The sequence below is a fragment of the Nelumbo lutea genome, chromosome 2, assembly GCF_056320005.1.
Source record: "Nelumbo lutea isolate HS-2025 chromosome 2, American lotus-T2T, whole genome shotgun sequence".
In the NCBI taxonomy this organism is placed as follows: domain Eukaryota; kingdom Viridiplantae; phylum Streptophyta; class Magnoliopsida; order Proteales; family Nelumbonaceae; genus Nelumbo; species Nelumbo lutea.
Window position 1 is genome coordinate 53868876 of NC_142685.1, and position 18209 is coordinate 53887084.

An 18209-nucleotide genomic window follows, 5' to 3' on the forward strand; every position below is an offset into this window, starting at 1 on the left:
AATGAGATTAGGGAAGATAAACAGTGTTTTTTCTCTATGGTTCAAGTATTTATTATAAGGGTAATATGAGAATTAAAACGACGAATTTCAGCTAAGGAATAGGTCTTTGTCTCACGGTCATCGTTCAGAATAGGGGTTTCAAATTTACCCAAAAAATGAATAAAGGGAGGTAAAGGCAATTATCAAATTTAAAGGAACAACTGTAACAAACTTCAGGGACTATTAATTAATTAAACGAAGCAGCTGAATTGGGGGCCACCCGCGACTCAACTACAATAATACTACTCCCTTCACTCGGTCATTCTCCATACGATACACACGATGCAGAATTCTGAATCCCAACCTCTCTTACAATTACTAGCCCTCTCCCCCTATAAACCACATCTTGTCCGTGAATTTGACATCAATTCACGGTCAGGGTTGATTGGTCATTCTCCCTTCCAGTTTTCACACGAGACTTATCAACCGTTCGATCACAAATTTCTGAATGGTTACCATAAAAGGATGGAACCCTCAAGTTGTATTTGCAGCATCTGAGCCGCATAATGTAACTGAGAGTGCATTCCGATGTCTGTGTTGTTAGTTAGCAGCTTAGAGTTTCTCATACATTCTAATGAACAATCATCATCAGTCATGGTTAGAAAGCAAATCAGGATCTGTCAGTCACTAATCAATCTCCAGCGAAAGCCAAGCCGAGCTGCTGGGTCACGGTCATCTGTTAAAATCACTGGAACAGAAAAAGATAAAAAGAGAAAACTGAAAAAACAAAAAGAACCGGAAAAAAGAAAAAACAAGCAAAGAGAAAGAAAGTAAAAGAGAGGAGAGAGAAAGCAAAATGTGAGAGAGAATAGTGGGGCGTGATCACTTTTGCTTTTTCACTTTACAGGAATCTTTGAAAATCGGACTCGAACGAGAGAAGAGAAAATAAAAAAAGAAGAAAAAATAGTAGAGAGAGTGAAACAAAAGGGAGAGAAGAAGACACTCGACAGGATAGATAGAGGAAAGAGAAAAACGAACAAAGAAATTCCAACACAGGAGAGAAGGGTCGCATCAGTTGAAGAGGGTTTTTCAGGGGTTTTGTATTTGCTTTTCGACACACTCTGTGTCTCTTGCACACATTGTCTCTGGACTCTGATTCTCTCTCGCGCGCTGAGCTTAAGCTTTCGTCAATTCGTTGTAAGTTTGTAACCGAAGCTCACGAAGAAAACGCAGACCCAAGTTTTATCGGCAGCTCTTCTGTGATGATATCTCAGCTTACCAAAGGTTGGTTGTAACATGAACAGAGCTACAACTTGTTGGGTGCGCATTGTACACCTTCTGTTATGAATCTCGAACTCCCCCAACCCCACCGTCTCTCCACCTGCGATCGTCATCCCGACCAACCCGTCACCGGTTTCTGCCCCTCATGTTTATGCGAACGCCTTGCTTGTTTGGATCCAGCGACCCGCCGGAAGAGCAACCCCTCCTCCTCCACTTCTACCGCCTTCAAAGCCATCCTCAATCGCTCCAGCGTTGTTGGAGACACTAGCACCGCCACTACCAACTACAGTAACAGCATTCGGAATAAAGCCTCCTCTTCTTCTTCCTTCTTCCCAGAGCTCCGCCGAAGCAAGTCCTTCTCCGACCCGAGAGGCGAGGGTTTCTCGGGTGTGTTCGAGCCGCAGAGGAAATCCTGCGACGTTCGAGTACGGAACACTCTCTGGTCTCTGTTTAGCCTCGACGACGAACGTAAGGCTGAGAGAAAAGAGGTCCGGCGTGACGTTGAGGTCGAAACTAGGGCCTTAGGATTTTCCGGGGTTGGAGGTCCCGTTTTCGAGTCCAGAGAAGAGGAGGAAAATGAGGAGGAAATTAAGGTTCTGGAGGATGCTGCCACCGTTTCTAGCAATGTGAACGCTGTCGTTGTTGAAGAGAGAGACGAGGAGATCGAAGAGGAGGACGACGAAGAGGAGGAGGAGGAGGAGGAGGAGGAGGAGGAGGAGGAGGAGGTGGTGGTGGAGGAAGTGGAGGAAGAGAAAGTGAAGAAAATGAAGGATCACATAGATCTCGATTCGCACAGTAAGAAGCCTCCGGGGAGGGATTTGAAGGAGATTGCAGGCAGTTTCTGGTTGGCCGCCTCGGTTTTTAGCAAGAAATTGCAGAAGTGGAGGAGAAAGCAGAAGATGAAGAAACGCAGCGATGGCGACGGCGCCTCGACTACAATGCGGGCTGAAAAGCCGTCGCGTAGGCAGTTCAGGGAGACGCAGTCGGAAATCGCAGATTACGGATGTGGACGGAGATCCTGCGATACTGATCCGAGGTTCTCCCTTGATGCCGGTCGGATGTCTTTTGATGATCCGCGATACTCATGGGACGAGCCCAGGGCTTCTTGGGATGGTTATCTCATTGGAAGAACGTTTCCACGGCTCCCCCCGATGCATTCAGTTGTGGAAGATGTTCCTGCCCTGGTTAGACGATTTGATAATCAGATCCCTGTTGAAGAGCCCATGAATTCCATCAATGAGGACGAGACAAATCCAGGTGGATCGGCTCAGACTAGGGAGTATTATTCTGATTCATCCTCCCAGAGACGAAGGAAGAGTCTTGACCGTTCTAGCTCGATTAGGAAGATGGAAGCAGCTGTGGTGGCAGAGATTGATGAGACAAAGTCCATTTCCAATGCCAAAGTGTCCCCTGCTACTATTGATTACTTCCATGGGCCAAAGTTGCTAGTTACAGATAGAGATTCTAGGGATTTAAACTCAAATTTTCTCAGGGATGATTGTTCTGAGAGCTTTGAATCAGCTTTCAGAGATAGTGCTTCTGTAGTTGGTGGCGGTGATCGGAAGGGCTCCAAGAAATCACGCAGATGGAAGGCATGGAACATTTGGGGTTTGATTTACAGGCGCAACGGTACCAAAGACGAGGATGAAGAGACATACTGCAGGGAAAATGTGGTTGAACGCTCATTCTCTGAGTCTTGGCCAGAGCTGCGGAGAGATGCCATCGGAGAAGCAAGAGGGGCTTTCAACAGGAAGGTCTTCCGTTGCAACAGCAGTGTTAGCTCGAGGAATTCCTTTAACATGGGGGGATCCTTAAGCAGTACAAGGAAGAGTAATGCAGAGACCAATGAGCAGGGCAAGAAGAGAAGAGAGGAGTTTGTCTTAGAGCGCAATCGAAGTGCTAGGTACAGTCCTAACGACCTTGACAATGGCCTCTTACGGTTCTATTTAACACCGTTAAGGAGCAGCTGGAGGAGTGGGTCTGGAAATAGCAGATCAAAAAACTCTCATTCTATTGCCAGGAGTGTACTGCGCTTGTACTAAATGGAAGGTGCATCAGTTGTTCGTTGATCCATTGTTGATTGATTTACCATTTTTATTGTGTGTTTACACACACACACACAAACATACAGCTATATATATATATATATATATATATATCTTGTTGTTAGTTAGATAAAAGCACATCCAACTATTGCACTTCCTGTGCTAAGCATGCTTTTTTTTTTTCAGTTATTGAGCAAATAATAAGAATATTATTTCATCACTAATCTTGCTGCTCTTCAACTCCTGAACTCTTTTACCCTGAGCATATAGTTTACATATAAATCCAGGCAATTTAGATTGCCAATAGTGCTAAATTGGTTAGAAGCTGTATATTTGGGTATAAGAATATTGGTTCTTCAAGAGATTCCATCTTGCATGGTTCTGAGATGTGGTTAAGCTTGAAATGTATGATTTCAGATCAATATATGAATGCATTTGAGCAATGAAAATGCAGCACTGGTGATTGTTTGATGGGATGAGAATCATATGTCATTGTACATCAAGCTTTATATAGCTCAATGTCAGGAACTAAATAGGTTACATTAAGGATTAGTAAACTTGGGGGTTCCAATTTGATAATGACTGCAGCCTTGTTTTCCTCATAACTAGGTCATGTATCTTCCAAGGTAGACAATGTTGTATTAATTGTTGAGATATGTTGGCTGATTTCTCTCTTTTTATGATTACTATTCAACCGATCTAGAAACTGGGATAACCCTATAGCTCTGTCTTGAGACTTGTTGAAGTTTCTTCTTGTATGATAGTGGCATTGAATAAGTATGTAGACCCGGCTTACTCAGGTTGAACCCAGGTCAGAATGATACATTTTAACATAAATAAATAAAAGGTTTAAGTGCTGGGCATTCTAGAACAATTAATAAGGTGACACCCCCACCTATTTTTGGTACAGTTGTGCCTGTTGGCCCATTTCTTGCTTGAGAAAGAAATCAGGCGAGTTAGCCGGGCTCCCGTGTTGGTCCATTTCTTATCTCTCCATTCCTCCCCTTTCCTTCCTCTTCTCATCCCTTTTGCAACGAGCAGTCTTTTCTACCTTCCATTGCCAGAATTTCATCTCCGGTGAACTACATTGGCCTGATCCCTCACTGGAGGATATGTAAGCAGCCCCCCCTGAGGGTCTGGCCACTTCTCTTTTCCCTTATTTTTGTCCCCTTACTCTGTTGAAACCACCAACCAATTCAGATTTTAGGGTACAGGCCACCATCAAGTCCATACCCTTACACTTCTTTTTCCTCTTAAGTCTACCCACTGAAGACTATTTCCTTTTTCTTCTTCCTCTTTGTTTCTCTGTTTATACATGATTACTTGATGGGCCTGTATATGGATGAAAGTAAAGGGAAAAACCGTCTTTTGTTTGGAATCATCTCAATTCTCAAGGAGTTTGGTAGAGTAATTTGAATCATCATAACTGAAGATGGCTACGTAGTAGTTTATGCCACAAAAGGACAAAAAAACATCTAGGATTGTTTTGACAACTCAGAATTTGGGTCTGTATTGTTACAGAATCATCAATTGCAATGTCTCTTCTACTCAGCTTTTGTTATTCAATTGCATTATATAAAACCATACTCTGTCCCAAGTGATGTTTTTTTTTCCCATTTGTAAGTAAAACTTCTGCATGTACTTTACATGAAATACTGCATGCCATTGCAGCATCATTTTTCGAGCTGGATTTCAGATGTGACAGGCTTTCCACCCATAAACAGGATGATACGTTTGAAGGTTATTGCCTCCCACATCCAAAACCAAACCGCCATCAATAGTAATAATGGATCTGGTTCAGGTTGCTATCGAGTTTCTTAACTTGAATGCACCTAGGGCTGTCAATCTGCCATCATTTTCCTTCAATGAAGTCTAAAATGCTTTGTTGGTTGGTGTTACCCAAATTCCTATAACTTCATGCTGCAGTATGAATTATGGAGCAAATATCACACAGGACAAATGATTTAGAATTGATCCACAAGTATACGAGTGGCATTGGCGATGATACCTGATGTCTGGTGCTGGAAAGTGGAAACTACTTATCACAAGGTATAACAGGTGAAAATGGAGAAACCAAAGACAAGGACAGAGTCGCTGTACAACTAACCAATTATCTGCTTGTTGAACTTGGAGTATTGAATCATGCTCTATATGATTTTGTGCATTAAGGGGAGAAGCAACTTTCACCTTCCTCATGGTGGAACCATAGCAAGATTCCGATCTGGTCAGCCCTGGTACCTAATCTGGCTGGACAGATAAGAGCGCAGATGAGATAGGTGGGGTTAATGTGGAACTTGCCAACTTGGTGAATCTTCACTTCAATACAAGTGTCAATTCAACATCTAAGCTTAGCTCCCAAAATCTGATAGGTGATTTTACCGGAAATATCAACAAAATTTCTCTCTGACTGATTTGTTTCAGACTAGATGCAACAGTCTGCTCCCTGTAATTAAATAATGGTCCGTGAATTCCGTGTTCTTCTTCTCAAGCCTATTGTTGCTTACAAAATGGTGTATTAACTTCATCTTCTTAATGGGAAAAGGTATATACTATGACCAGAAATGAATGAATGAATGAATGATACATTGATACATCAGTGAATAAGATTGGGTAGTTTTCCACAACTACTACCCCTAACACTGTTATGGGGGCCTGGACTTGATATCATTGTAAATGAGCACGACCAAGGGATGAATTTGTGGGTCTATTGAGATATCCAGGGTCTTTTTTGAAGGCTCCAGGGTCTTTAGTTTCAACTTTCAAACTTGAATTCTGTTCTGTAGTGCTGGTGTCTCCTGGTTTTGTCGAGCACTGATGTTGAAATTTCTGAATGGCCATTTGATAGGGCACTCTGAGTTAGACAACAGCCATACGGCCTTCTGTAGAATTGTTCTTAGCCCACTGTTCTGTACTTCTGTTCAATTTCCTAGTTTTTTCTTTCGATTGTAAAGAGGAATTTCATTTTGAGTAAAGGAAAAACTATTATTAATTAGTGAAGAGTTTTCATTCATCAGAAAAGAAAACAAACGCTTCTTTGTCGTTGAGAAAGTGGTACATCCTAAATAGCGGCCCCGTTGTGGTAGGCTCAACCCAGACTAGCCCACCGTAGCTGGGATGAGTATTGGGTAATGAGTTAATGGCTTTTTTTTTTTAATTCCATTTTAATGTATACCTAGCGCCTTAAATTAACACATTAGTTGCAATCAAGTACTTTCATTTTACAATGCTACCAAGAACCCCAAGAATATTCCTATAGCGGTTGTTTTTTGTTTCAGACAATAAAACCATTCACATCGGTCAACGGTGAGCTTATGTTGTGGGAGTGGTTATTTTTAAGTGTTTATTCAGATAAGCATTTACTTGCGTTTGGCAAATAAGTCCGAATAAATGCCATCTAAGAAACTCAAATTTTGAACTTATTTTTAAGTGATTATTTCCTTTCTGGCCCGTCATGTCATTTTGAAAATACTTATATACTACCTTTGCTTGAAATAAATGCTTTTGGTGCATAAGCACTTATTTATCAAATAAGCACTCCCATACTTAGCTTAAATATGTATTTGTATATATATGTTTTGTATCAATGTTATATTATATTGTATATAAATGTTATAAAATGACACGTAAAATATAAATTATTTAAAACATTTTTATTATATAAAGTATATCATATATTTTATAAATATGTTATATCTTATATAGCATAATATATATTATATAAAACTTAATTTGTGACTTAGGCCCAAAGTCTAGCTCAGCCCATGATCACCCTAGGCAATGAGACCGGATCTGTTCCTCACACCTGGTGGCTCACAGGCGCCTCACACGCACATCCTACCATGCATTGGGAACATCTTCCGCACTTATTAATTATTATTCACGGGAGATGTTCCCAATGCACGGTGGATGTGCATGTGAGGCACCCATATGTGAGGAGCAGATCCCATCTCCTAGGCAGTACCCCTAACATAAACATGTGAAATGTTTTTCAAATATATATAAATAATTAAAATCAACAATTAATTTTACAGCACCTTTCCAAAGCTTTTAACCACATTTTCCTAGTCATTATGACTACATAGCCAAAAATTCACAAACTCGTATTATGCCAAAGAGTTGTGGTTTTCTTATTAAGTCTGTCTAGTCTTTTAAAGCTAACCTAGACATTTCATTCAATCTGGTGCAAAATGTATGGCAGTGCAAATGGATTGAGTATAAATTGTGGCACATTAGAAAGACAATTTTAAGAGACATATTGGAATACACTTTGGATACATATAAATGCAAATGAAAAATCAAGATAAACATGGATACACTAAAAAATTCAGATAAATCTTAAAAAATACATATTAATAACAACACACACCGGCAAATCTATGTATAGTGTGGGCAATTACCCCCACTGAGATGATAGGAAGATCTATATATAGTGTGGGCAATTACTGCTACTGAGATTTGAAATTTTTACATAGTAAATAAAATTTAAAATTTTTTCAGAATTGCCCCACTCAAATAAAATAGTAGGGGGTCTTTTTTTGGTAAGGAGTAAGGGGTCAAATAATGACACCCATGTCCTAGGACCTTGTTGAAATCTAAAACTAAAAGAATAAAAAGTGAAGTGACTCAATATCCTCATATTTTATTTCCAATATGACAACTGACAATAATTGCCTCTAAAAACTCAAAAGGTCATTCAAACCATCTATTCTTTTTTGAAGTTTAGGGTTAGAGGCTTGGAGTAGGTTGCTGGATTGTGAAGCAAGAAATCAGGGAGACGAATCAGGTAGCGTCCTTCCCTTCTATCGCTGTTCACTCTAAGCATTCTTGAAGGACGAAACACATTTGAAGAGATCTCTCTCTTGGTATTTTACAAATTATAAGCCCTAGTTTTTTATTCAAAATCGTCCTATCTATTGCTTGTTAGGAGCAATGTTTTTTTTACCCTTCGTTTTTAGTTTTTAGATCTCTATATGTTTGAGAATATAAAAAAACCTAGGAGAAGAGATAATCTATTTGTGAAATATATCTATTCCTCTTAAAATGTTCAAAGTGAAAATATTTTAATCTTAATTTTTTGTTTTAATTACTCAAATGTTATGACTAAGCTGATATTATGATAATGACTGTCACCACTAGTCAACGGTCTTGGATCCATCACTGACAATAAATATAAGTTCTAGATGATTATAATTGAGACTTAAACATAAAAAAACATATTTTAATGGTTTATATACATTGTGAAACATTGTGACACAATTGGTAACCATTAAAACATGATGGAAGGACTCAAAAGTGTATGTATATACCCTAATTTTTAGAAAATCAATGTAATTTGTTTTAATATTGATTAGTACATAAATTTTAAGGTTTGACACTGATGCTGGAAAGCCGTGATATTGGAAAAACTATAACCAATCAATCAGCATATAAAAGTGGGTAACCAATCGGATGGGTTTTTATCAAAATTCATGGGAGGAGGGTTGATTGGTCAAAATCCTTCTTGTACAATGTCTCTTTGGTATCATAGATTTTTCCTAAATTTTAATAATTGTTTTTGACATTTATTGATAAATATCCTCTAAGAAGAAAAAGATACTCAATAATCAAAATGCATACAAATGTAACAAGAATTTAAGGTATGACATAGTGGTGGATTTATAGTCATTTTAACTGATTCAAAGTTTTGATATTCTACTTATATTTTTATAATTTGTTTAAGGGCATGTTTCAAATTCCAATTTGAATTTAAAAGTATATTTAATGATGTGTTTAAACTTCCAATTTGCCTTAAGTGTAGGAATTAAAGGGGTTATTGAGACAGGGGGGAATAATTACAGGGGTTAGACAAATTTGAATTTGAAAATTATTAGAGAGGGAAGTATTAAAAAATCGTTATAGGGAACTATATTGGCTATATAGACATAGTATCGGCCTGTATCGGTTGATACAGACCTGAAACGATCCGATACAGGTCCGTATTGGTCTGAAATGGACTAAAAGAAACCAAACTCTTGGTTTCGTTTCTACATATCAGTTTAGTGCCAGAATGATACATATCAGCTGATACGTAGTGATTTTTTGAACCTTGTTGTTTTGTTTGCTTGCAAAGAGTGAAATTATGTTGTGGTCCCTATTTTATGATAGAGAGCAAAGGCTGAGAGAAGATGGTACAAATGTTGCATCATTTTTTACGATTCAAAATTTGCATAGCCAATAAATGCAATTATGACAAAAAAAAATGCAAATTTTGCACTGAATACAATGCATAGGTCAATAGGTGTACAAATCATGGTTATAAACAAACACATGGAAATCTGAACCAGGTATAAATTTTGCACCTAATTTGGATTTGCAATACGTACCAGGCCTCATCAGCTTCATCGTTGTCACTATCATCAATTTCAGAGGCCAACCCATGTCGGCATTCTCATATCTCAGGACAAAGATATTAATGTACAGGCTTCCAAAAACTCTTACTTGATACAGGTCTGGTTTTCATGAAAGACTTCAAGCTTCTCCGGCCATTAAATGACCATGACTTGGAAATTTCTTCTCCCATGTCATCAAATCTCCAAATCAAGAAAGCAGGACCCAACTCGAATTGAAGCCTAAGTCTTTCCGCGTTAATGTGGCATTTGATGCAGTCTGCAGATCCTGGAGATGCACAAGAACAAGTGTCTGATCTCCCTTTTCCAACCAATTCCGATTCTGTACTTCTTCCCTCCATTGGCCAAATTCGGGTGCCTAACCAACTACTATCTTCATTGTACAAGGTCTCTCTTTTGGGCGGATCAATCCACTCTGGGACATCGGCTTGAAAGCAGGGACCAACAGGAATGTTCAATCTTGGAAGATAGTCACCAATGAAGTTCATTAACCTGAGCGACCTTCGTGGCGTTTGAAGATTCAATTGCTTTGGTTTCTTATTGTTTGATTTGTTTGAAGCAGTCATCGAGTTTGCAGAGTCAAGTAAGGATCGAATGTGTTTCTTAGTTGGATTAGTTGAGCTTTCTACAAAAGTTTGAAGGCTACCTGGAAGATTGTCAACAAATTCAAATTTTGATGTCTTGGCTGATCCTTGAATTTGTAGACTTGATGGATTTGGATCATTGGAATCAATTAAGACCATAACATTCTTGATGGGTGGATTGCTCCAATTCATTACTTCATCCTGGAAGTGGGGATCAACAATGACCCTTTTTCTTGGAAGATCGTTGTCAAAGTTCAATAGGTTCATTGAGCCACTTGGATTTTGAAGGGTTGGTTGGTTACTACTTCCAGTTGACTCAGCCGAATTTTTTATTCATGGAAGTGAAGAACTAAGAGAACCTTCTCGTCCACTCAGACCTATAGAACTTTGGTCATTTGATTCTATGATAGTTGTGGATGAATCCTGTAGACGAAATTGATGAAACCTTCGCCTTTTCTGAAAACAAGAGAGAACTTGGATTACGAAATGGCAAGAAGATTATACAGGTTGAAAGATTTTGAAGATACTCATATGGAGCTCATGTAAATTGACTGAAAACATTGGCAATTGAAGTTGTACTTTACTAAAGAGGAGAAATTGCCGATGACCCTGTAGTTGAGATGGGTCACTTGGCATTGAAGAGGTTGCATGGATAGTGGGCCTCATGTGCAACCTGATTCCCCTTATAACAAAGAGATAAATTGCTTAGAGAAAGAAATGAGAGAGAGAGAGAGAGAGAGAGAGAGAGAGAGAGAGTTTACGCTAACCTATAATACCTGGATACCAGTACATGCCTAGTGTACTATGATAGAAAACACTTACTATATATGACACTGGATACTACATGGACACTTCTATCTGTGCTCTATGGCATCAACACTTTTAAAGTATGTAAAATGCTATGCTTTAACAAATTATATTATAAGGAAATCTGTGCATGTTAAAAATATAATTAAATTTGGCAAGGCATAGGTCTTTAGGAAATGACATTTAACTTCAAAAACTTGATATAAGAGCATGATATACATATATTACCAAGGATACCATACCTGTAACTGTGTCTGGTACCTGGGCATCATAAATTCTAACTCCTAAAGAAAACCTAAATACCAACTACTAATACTACTGAAATTTAACAAACAAATGACTCAAAAACTTTTTAATCCCATAGACTTACACTCTATTAATAAAATGATTATAACTTTCTCTCAAATACAAGTTTATAAGATCTTAGTAGGATAGGTAACTGAAAAGCTTATCTAAATGAGACCAATATCAAGTACAATGGGCAAGTTTTCACCCATTAGAAATGAGACGAAAATGATTATATCTTCAACTTTCAAAGATTTACAACTCTCTAAAGTATAGACCAGATCAATACCACAGGACCATTAATCTCTTAATTATGACCTCCTCTAAGGATCACTAGGCTAGGACCAAGGAATATCCAAATCTCAAGCCTGTTTCTTTTTCCTTTTCTTCTTCCTAGTCTGCATCGTTGCTGGACATGTTGATACAAAAGAAAAAAAAAACAAGTAAAAAGAAAGGCATTGATAGGTGTTGCAATCCCATCATATGTATCCAATTAACGATACAGACTCCAAGAACTCAACTACTCAGCACATTGAGCTTCACTTTGTACCCAAAAGTTCGATGAGAACTTATCTACATTACCAAAATATGGAACTCCTCTTTCCTTGCAAGTTTTTTTGGGTATGTACAAGCAAACAAAAGATAATTTTTAGTTTCTTTTCTTTTTTCTATTCTTCCTATTTTCTTTTATTTTCTCTCATTTTATTTGCAATCAAATACAGTGCAAATGAAAATGGTCTGTCCTAAGAAAGGCTCAGAATTCTGATGAAGGCATAAAAGTTGGAACTGATATAATATGATAATCATTTCTATGTTTACTTGCTTTAGTGCTACTTGAACATCCTCGAAATAGTTTCTATACATGTTACTCCCAATCTTACAAATACATAAAAACTAGTTCACTTAATTTTGGTTTTGTAACGTCTTGGAGTTCCAAAAGCTCTAATGCACTGCCTAATCTCATCTACACTCTACAGTATTGACTTTTACTTCTGGGAAGGAAGAATTTGCCCAAATGTACAAATGGAAGTTTCTAACAAAAAAAAAAAAAAAAAAAACACTGTCAACTCAATAAATCAAAAGGAATTCAAATGGGAAGAATTTTAATATGGTATGTCTAAGATGTCTTTTCCAATGCAATAAAGCTCAGGTTTATTAAATTTTCTATTCATGCTTCTGCCTAGATATTTACATATCCATTTCCAACTAAACATGTAGGTATAATAGGACAGATTCATAATAAGAAATTAAACATGCAATTAAAATCTCTTGGTTGCATTAGTGGGTTCAATGTTGGAAGCGGGGGTGAACTTCTCCAACTTGCAATGCACAAAATGACACCCTTCTTTTCCTTGAGGAAAGTAAGGAATTCATCCAGAAAATGGTGGATATCACTAGATTGCTTGAAACAGGGACAGAAAGTCAATCTCTTGAAAAGAAATCTTGGGATGTAGGACCAAGAAGTGGCCAATAAAATATCTGGATTAGTAGGCAATAAAGAATCAGAATCCTTAGGGATACCGATGGTTGAAAATGCAAGAAGCAACTAGCTACATGGAAGAAAAGCTATACCTCCAATGGTATAAAACTCAGAGTGAACCCAGAGATCCTTGTGAATCTTCTACCTGTATTTTTATTCCAGAAAAAGGTTAGGGACGACAGTGAAAAGTTGCAGAGAAAAATCCGAGGGAGAACAGAGACCATCTTGTTAACTAGAGAATTGTGTATAAGCCAAGAAAGGAGGGCAGTTTAGGACTAGGAAGATATCATTAAGAAAAACAGATCCCCTGGGTGAATGTATCTGGATATTCCCATGAGTAGTCCAGCTAAGTCCAGCTAATGGGCATCTATCATTGGCAGTAAGTACGGGATGAATTCAAACAGGTAGGTTAGTGACCTCAACCTTCAACACTTCTCATTGTGCTGCTGTTCGAAAAGTATTCTCATATCTCAACCCCTATTTGTTCCTTTAATCAGCTTGGTTCTTAAAAGTACTAAAAACTAAGTTTTGGACTGATACCTAGTGGGGTTATTCTTCCTTAAGTAGTTCCTCCTCGGGCCTTTCAGCTATCCTATGCGGGGATACTGTGGTCTCCAACATACTCGTATTAAGGGCTCATGGCCTCTTTTGGAACTTGCAACTCTAATGCCTCCTTCAGAGTGCAGAGGTTGGGGAAGCAGACTCTCTACTTAATTCTATCCAGGTGCATATTTCATCGACCAAATAAGACCCCCTACAAAAGGATTCAACTTCCTTGCTTCTCTGTTTGTTTCACTATTAAAACCTTCTTCAATTCGTTATTCTCCAATCCTAATTTCATTGTTCCTGTATTTTTGGAAAGAAGAAGCGGGTTATCTTATAACAACCCAGGCTTTGCTTCTTTGTTTGAGTAGTGATGCTTTGAAGGATAAATACGTGTAACATACTGTTACGGTCCTAAAATGTTAAAGTGCTTGGCTTCCGTCGGTCTTAAGGCATTTGGCGTTTTGGTCAAGCACACAACAGTTGGTATCAGAGCCTATCACCACGTCTCAAGTTCAAATGACAGAGAGGGCTACCTAGAGTATAGTGAAAGCTGTCATAGAAAGGGCTACCTGGAGTGGAGTGAAAGCTGCCAAAGGGAAAGGGCTACCTGCCGCAAGAATGTCAGCAATTGTGGAAAGGCTACCTAGTGCCAGAGTGAGAGCTATTGTGAAGAGGGCTACCTACAGCTAGAGTGAGAGAAGCCAGAAGCTGCCTAGACATTGGCTGAAGAAGCCTGGTGGTATGTTATGGTCCCATGCGGTATTGGAGATTGCTGACATTTCTTCCTTGAATCAATAATTTAAATTGTGTATCTGTCGTTAAGCATGTGAAGTTATTTCAGCATTGGAGATTGTTATGCAGGAGAGAAGAAAAGAGAAGAGAGAACTGAGAGCTCAAAGATATTGTTGGAGGCGCAACTTTTAAATATATATATTAGGGCGACAACAACTAAAATAAAAAAGGAGCAAAAGTATAATAGTACCCATGCGGTATTATACGTAGGAAAGTTAACACTTCCCCTCAAGTTGGGACATAGATGTCAATAATGCCCAACTTGTCACATAAATCATGATGTCTTGAGTGGTGTAGTCCTTTTGTAAAGATATCTACAAGTTGATCCTCAGAGCTGACATAGGGAATACACACTTCCCCTGTGATAACTTTATCTCTAATAAAATGCTTGTCGACTTTGATGTGTTTAGTTCTATCATGTAGCACCGGGTTAGTAGCAATGTTTATGGCTACTTTGTTATCACAGAATAGGGTCATAGGTTTGTCCACTAGAAAACCCAACTCACTCAACAGATTCTTTATCCACATAATTTCAGCCACTCCATGAGCCATTGCTCGATATTCAGCTTCAGCACTGGATCTAGCCACCATACTTTGCTTTTTGCTTCTCCAAGTAACTAGATTTCTTCCTATGAAGGTGCAGTAGCCACTAGTTGACTTTCTGTCATTTAGGGATCCTGTCCAATCTGCATTAGTATATATTTCAATTTTCAATTGTCCATGCCTTGGAAACAACAAGCCAGCACCTGAAAACCTTTTAAGGTATTGGAGGATTCTTTCTGTTGCTTCAAGATGAGTGGTCATAGGGGCATGCATGAACTGGCTAATGACACAAACTGCATAAGCAATGTCTGGGCGGGACATAGAAAAATATAACAATCTCCCTATAAGTCTCTGAAACTGTTTCACATCCTTGATAGGTTCACCTTGGTTGTCACCTAATTTATGGTTAGGATCAATGGGGGAATCAACTGGCTTCACTCCCATTTTTCTTGTATCATGGAGTAAATCTAGGACATACTTCCTTTGGGAAATGAAGATACCCCTTTTTGAGCGGGCAACTTCAATTCCTAGGAAGTATCTTAGAGGACCTAGATCCTTTACTTCAAACTGTGTGGCAATTAAACTCTTCAACTTTTGGATTTCATCCTTCCAGCCGCCAGTGATAATTACATCATCAACATATACTATCAAAGCAACAGTTTTACATTCTCCTCTTTTCATAAACAATGTGTGATCAGATTGACATTGCTTGTATCCTTTCTGTTGAACCACTGCATGGAATCTGCTAAATCAGGCTCTCGGTGATTGTTTCAGCCCATATAAAGACTTCTTCAACCTGCACATCTTTTGTTCATTGCCTTGAGCTTGAAAACCAGGGGGTTGTATCATGTAAACTTCCTCTTCAAGGTCACCATTAAAGAATGCATTCTTGATATCAAGCTGATGTAGATTCTAGTCAAGACTAATAGCAAGAAAGAATAGAACTCTAATGGAGTTCGTCTTGGCAACGGGTGCAAAAGTCTCTGCATAATCAACTCCGTACACTTGTGTAAACCCCTTTGCCACTAAACGAGCTTTATACCCCTCCACCGTGCCATCAACCCTATGTTTGATTGTGAACACCCATTTACATCCAACTGGATCATTTCCCTTAGGAAGATCTACAAGTTCCCATGTGCCATTTTAATGAAGGGCATTAATTTCTTCATTCATAGCATCTATCCATTCAGGTACTGAAAGAGCTTCTACCACATTCTTAGGGATAGGGACACTATCAAGATGTGAGAAATGCTCGAAAAGAAGGTGAGATGTTCTCATAGGAAACAAAGTGGGAAATGGGGTGTTTAATGGTGCACGATCTAACACCTTTCCTTTGAGCAATAGGAAGGTCAAGGTCGTTAGCAACAGAGATATCAACTGCAATGGGGTCAGGAACATCAATGGGAACCAAGATACCTGAGTGGGTATGATCCGTCCCCGAAGAGTTTAATGGAACTGGAGATACAACTTCTAGATTCTCCACAACTCTTGAATTTGATTGGCCTTTGTGACGACGGAAGAAGACACGAAAAGGAGGAGGATCAAGAAGATGAGGGAGCTGAACTAGTTTCTCCTCATTCTTACTCTCCTCCTGAGGAGAAATAGGGAAAAACTGCTCACTCTCAAAGAAAGAGACATCCATGGAAACATAGAATTTTCCAGAAACAGGATCAAAACAACGGTATCCCTTCCGAGTGAAGAAGTACCCCAGGAATATGCAAGGAATAGCACGGGGATCCAATTTCCCACGAGTGGGGGACAAATTTTGGACAAAGCAACGACAACCAAATACACGAGGAGGAATGGGAAGAAGGGGAGCTTTAGGAAAGAGAAGCTGATGTGGGGCTTTGTACTCTAACCAACGAGAGGGCATACGGTTGATGAGGTAGGTAGCAAAAATGACAACCTCAAGCCAAAAGCGCTTTGGGACATTCATATGGAGTAGTAAACCCCAAGCCACTTCAAGGAGGTGTCGGTTCTTTCTTTCAGCAATACCATTTTGTTGTGGTGTTCGGGCACAAGAGCTACGGTGAAGTGAACCACGTGATGCAAAAAATTCCGTGAGATCACTATGAAAATACTCTTTGGCATTATCTGACTGAAAAAATTGGATTTCAGTTTGAAAATGGGTGAAGACCATCTGCTGAAAATCTTGGATAATTTTGGGTACTTCATCCCTGGTCCTAATGTGATATACCCATGTATATCTAGAATAATCATCGATAATGTAATAAAATACTTGTAGCCACTCTCAGATGGTAAAGTAGCAGGGCCCCACACATCAGAATGAATAATGTAAAAAGGAAATTCAGATTTATTATTTTTTGAAAAAAAATGAGTTTTACACTGCTTACTCAATTGACAAGTTTGATAAGAGAAATCTAAAACGAACACTGACTTAAACAATTCTTGAAACACCACTTTCAAATACTCAAAAGATAAATGATCAAGACGACAATGTCATAAATAAACTTAACTCTTACAGGACTGACTCTTTGACTCAGTGACTTGAAGACCAGCTTTATTCTCCAGCATTTAAAGTCCATCAACCATACATCCTCTACCAATCGTCCTCCCCAAGGCCAGATCCTGGATCACAAAGTAAGAAGGGAAAACTGTCACTAAGCAGTTTAAGGAATTAATAATACTACTAACAGAGAACAAATTACTGAGAAATTTCAGAACATGTAAAACATCAAAGAGGGTAAGGCTGAGAGGGAGAGAAATGGTTCCTTGACAAGCTATGGTAGTATATGATCCATCAGCTAGTCTCACATTGTCTCTTCCAGAAAGAAGGTGATAGGTTTGAAGGTAAGAGGACGTACCAGTCATGTGTTTTGACGCTCCATAATTAATGATCCAGGGAGTGTTAGGGTTATGAGTAGCAACATGGAAAGTTGTGGCAGAGTTACCTGATGTAGACACAAATGAAGTTGAGGGAGGAGCATTCATCTGGCGAATTGCTTTACCATAGAGCTCTAAATGGTCACAGAAGGAATTTATAATGTCCTCCCCTAGGTCAAATCTAGATGAATGTGTCTGAGTCACAGTATGAATGGGGGGTTGATTCTCCTGAGTAGCCATGTTTTCCATAGTGTGTTTTCTTGTACCTTGTTGTCCTCACTTTTTAATTCATATCTGAATTTTGCTTCTTATTCAAATCTTGAGCCCATTTCGGCTTCCAATGAAGATCCCAGCATGTGTCTCAGTTGTGTCGGGGTTTCTGGCAATGAGTGCACCATAATTTGTCATTGTCATCCATCTTTTTTTGAAGATCTCCCTTCCTAGAAGTATTTCCCCCATCCTGTAGTAACACTCCCTTTCGTTGCCAACACAACTACATCTCTTCCATAATCGTTCATCAAATTCCTTCTGCTTTTTTCTGATTGTACAAGAGCATAAACTTTCTGAATTGATGAAAGATCCTTGCTACCTAGGATCTGAACTCTGATAGATTCATATGTAGGGTTCAAACCATGTA

At 38.8% G+C, this 18209-nt stretch overlaps 1 pseudogene across 2 annotated transcripts; it reads left to right on the forward strand.

Moving 5' to 3' along the window:
- Nucleotides 1–961: 961 nt before the first annotated feature.
- On the forward strand, nt 962–6332 carry LOC148870756 (protein OCTOPUS pseudogene; annotated as a pseudogene). 2 transcript variants are annotated; one of them, XR_016106644.1, is made up of 2 exons: nt 962–3309; nt 4977–6332. The product of XR_016106644.1 is annotated as a protein OCTOPUS pseudogene, transcript variant X1 (transcript). The 2 variants fall into 2 exon arrangements; XR_016106645.1 differs by having other exon boundaries at nt 5030–6332.
- The last annotated feature ends 11877 nt before the right edge of the window (nt 6333–18209 follow it).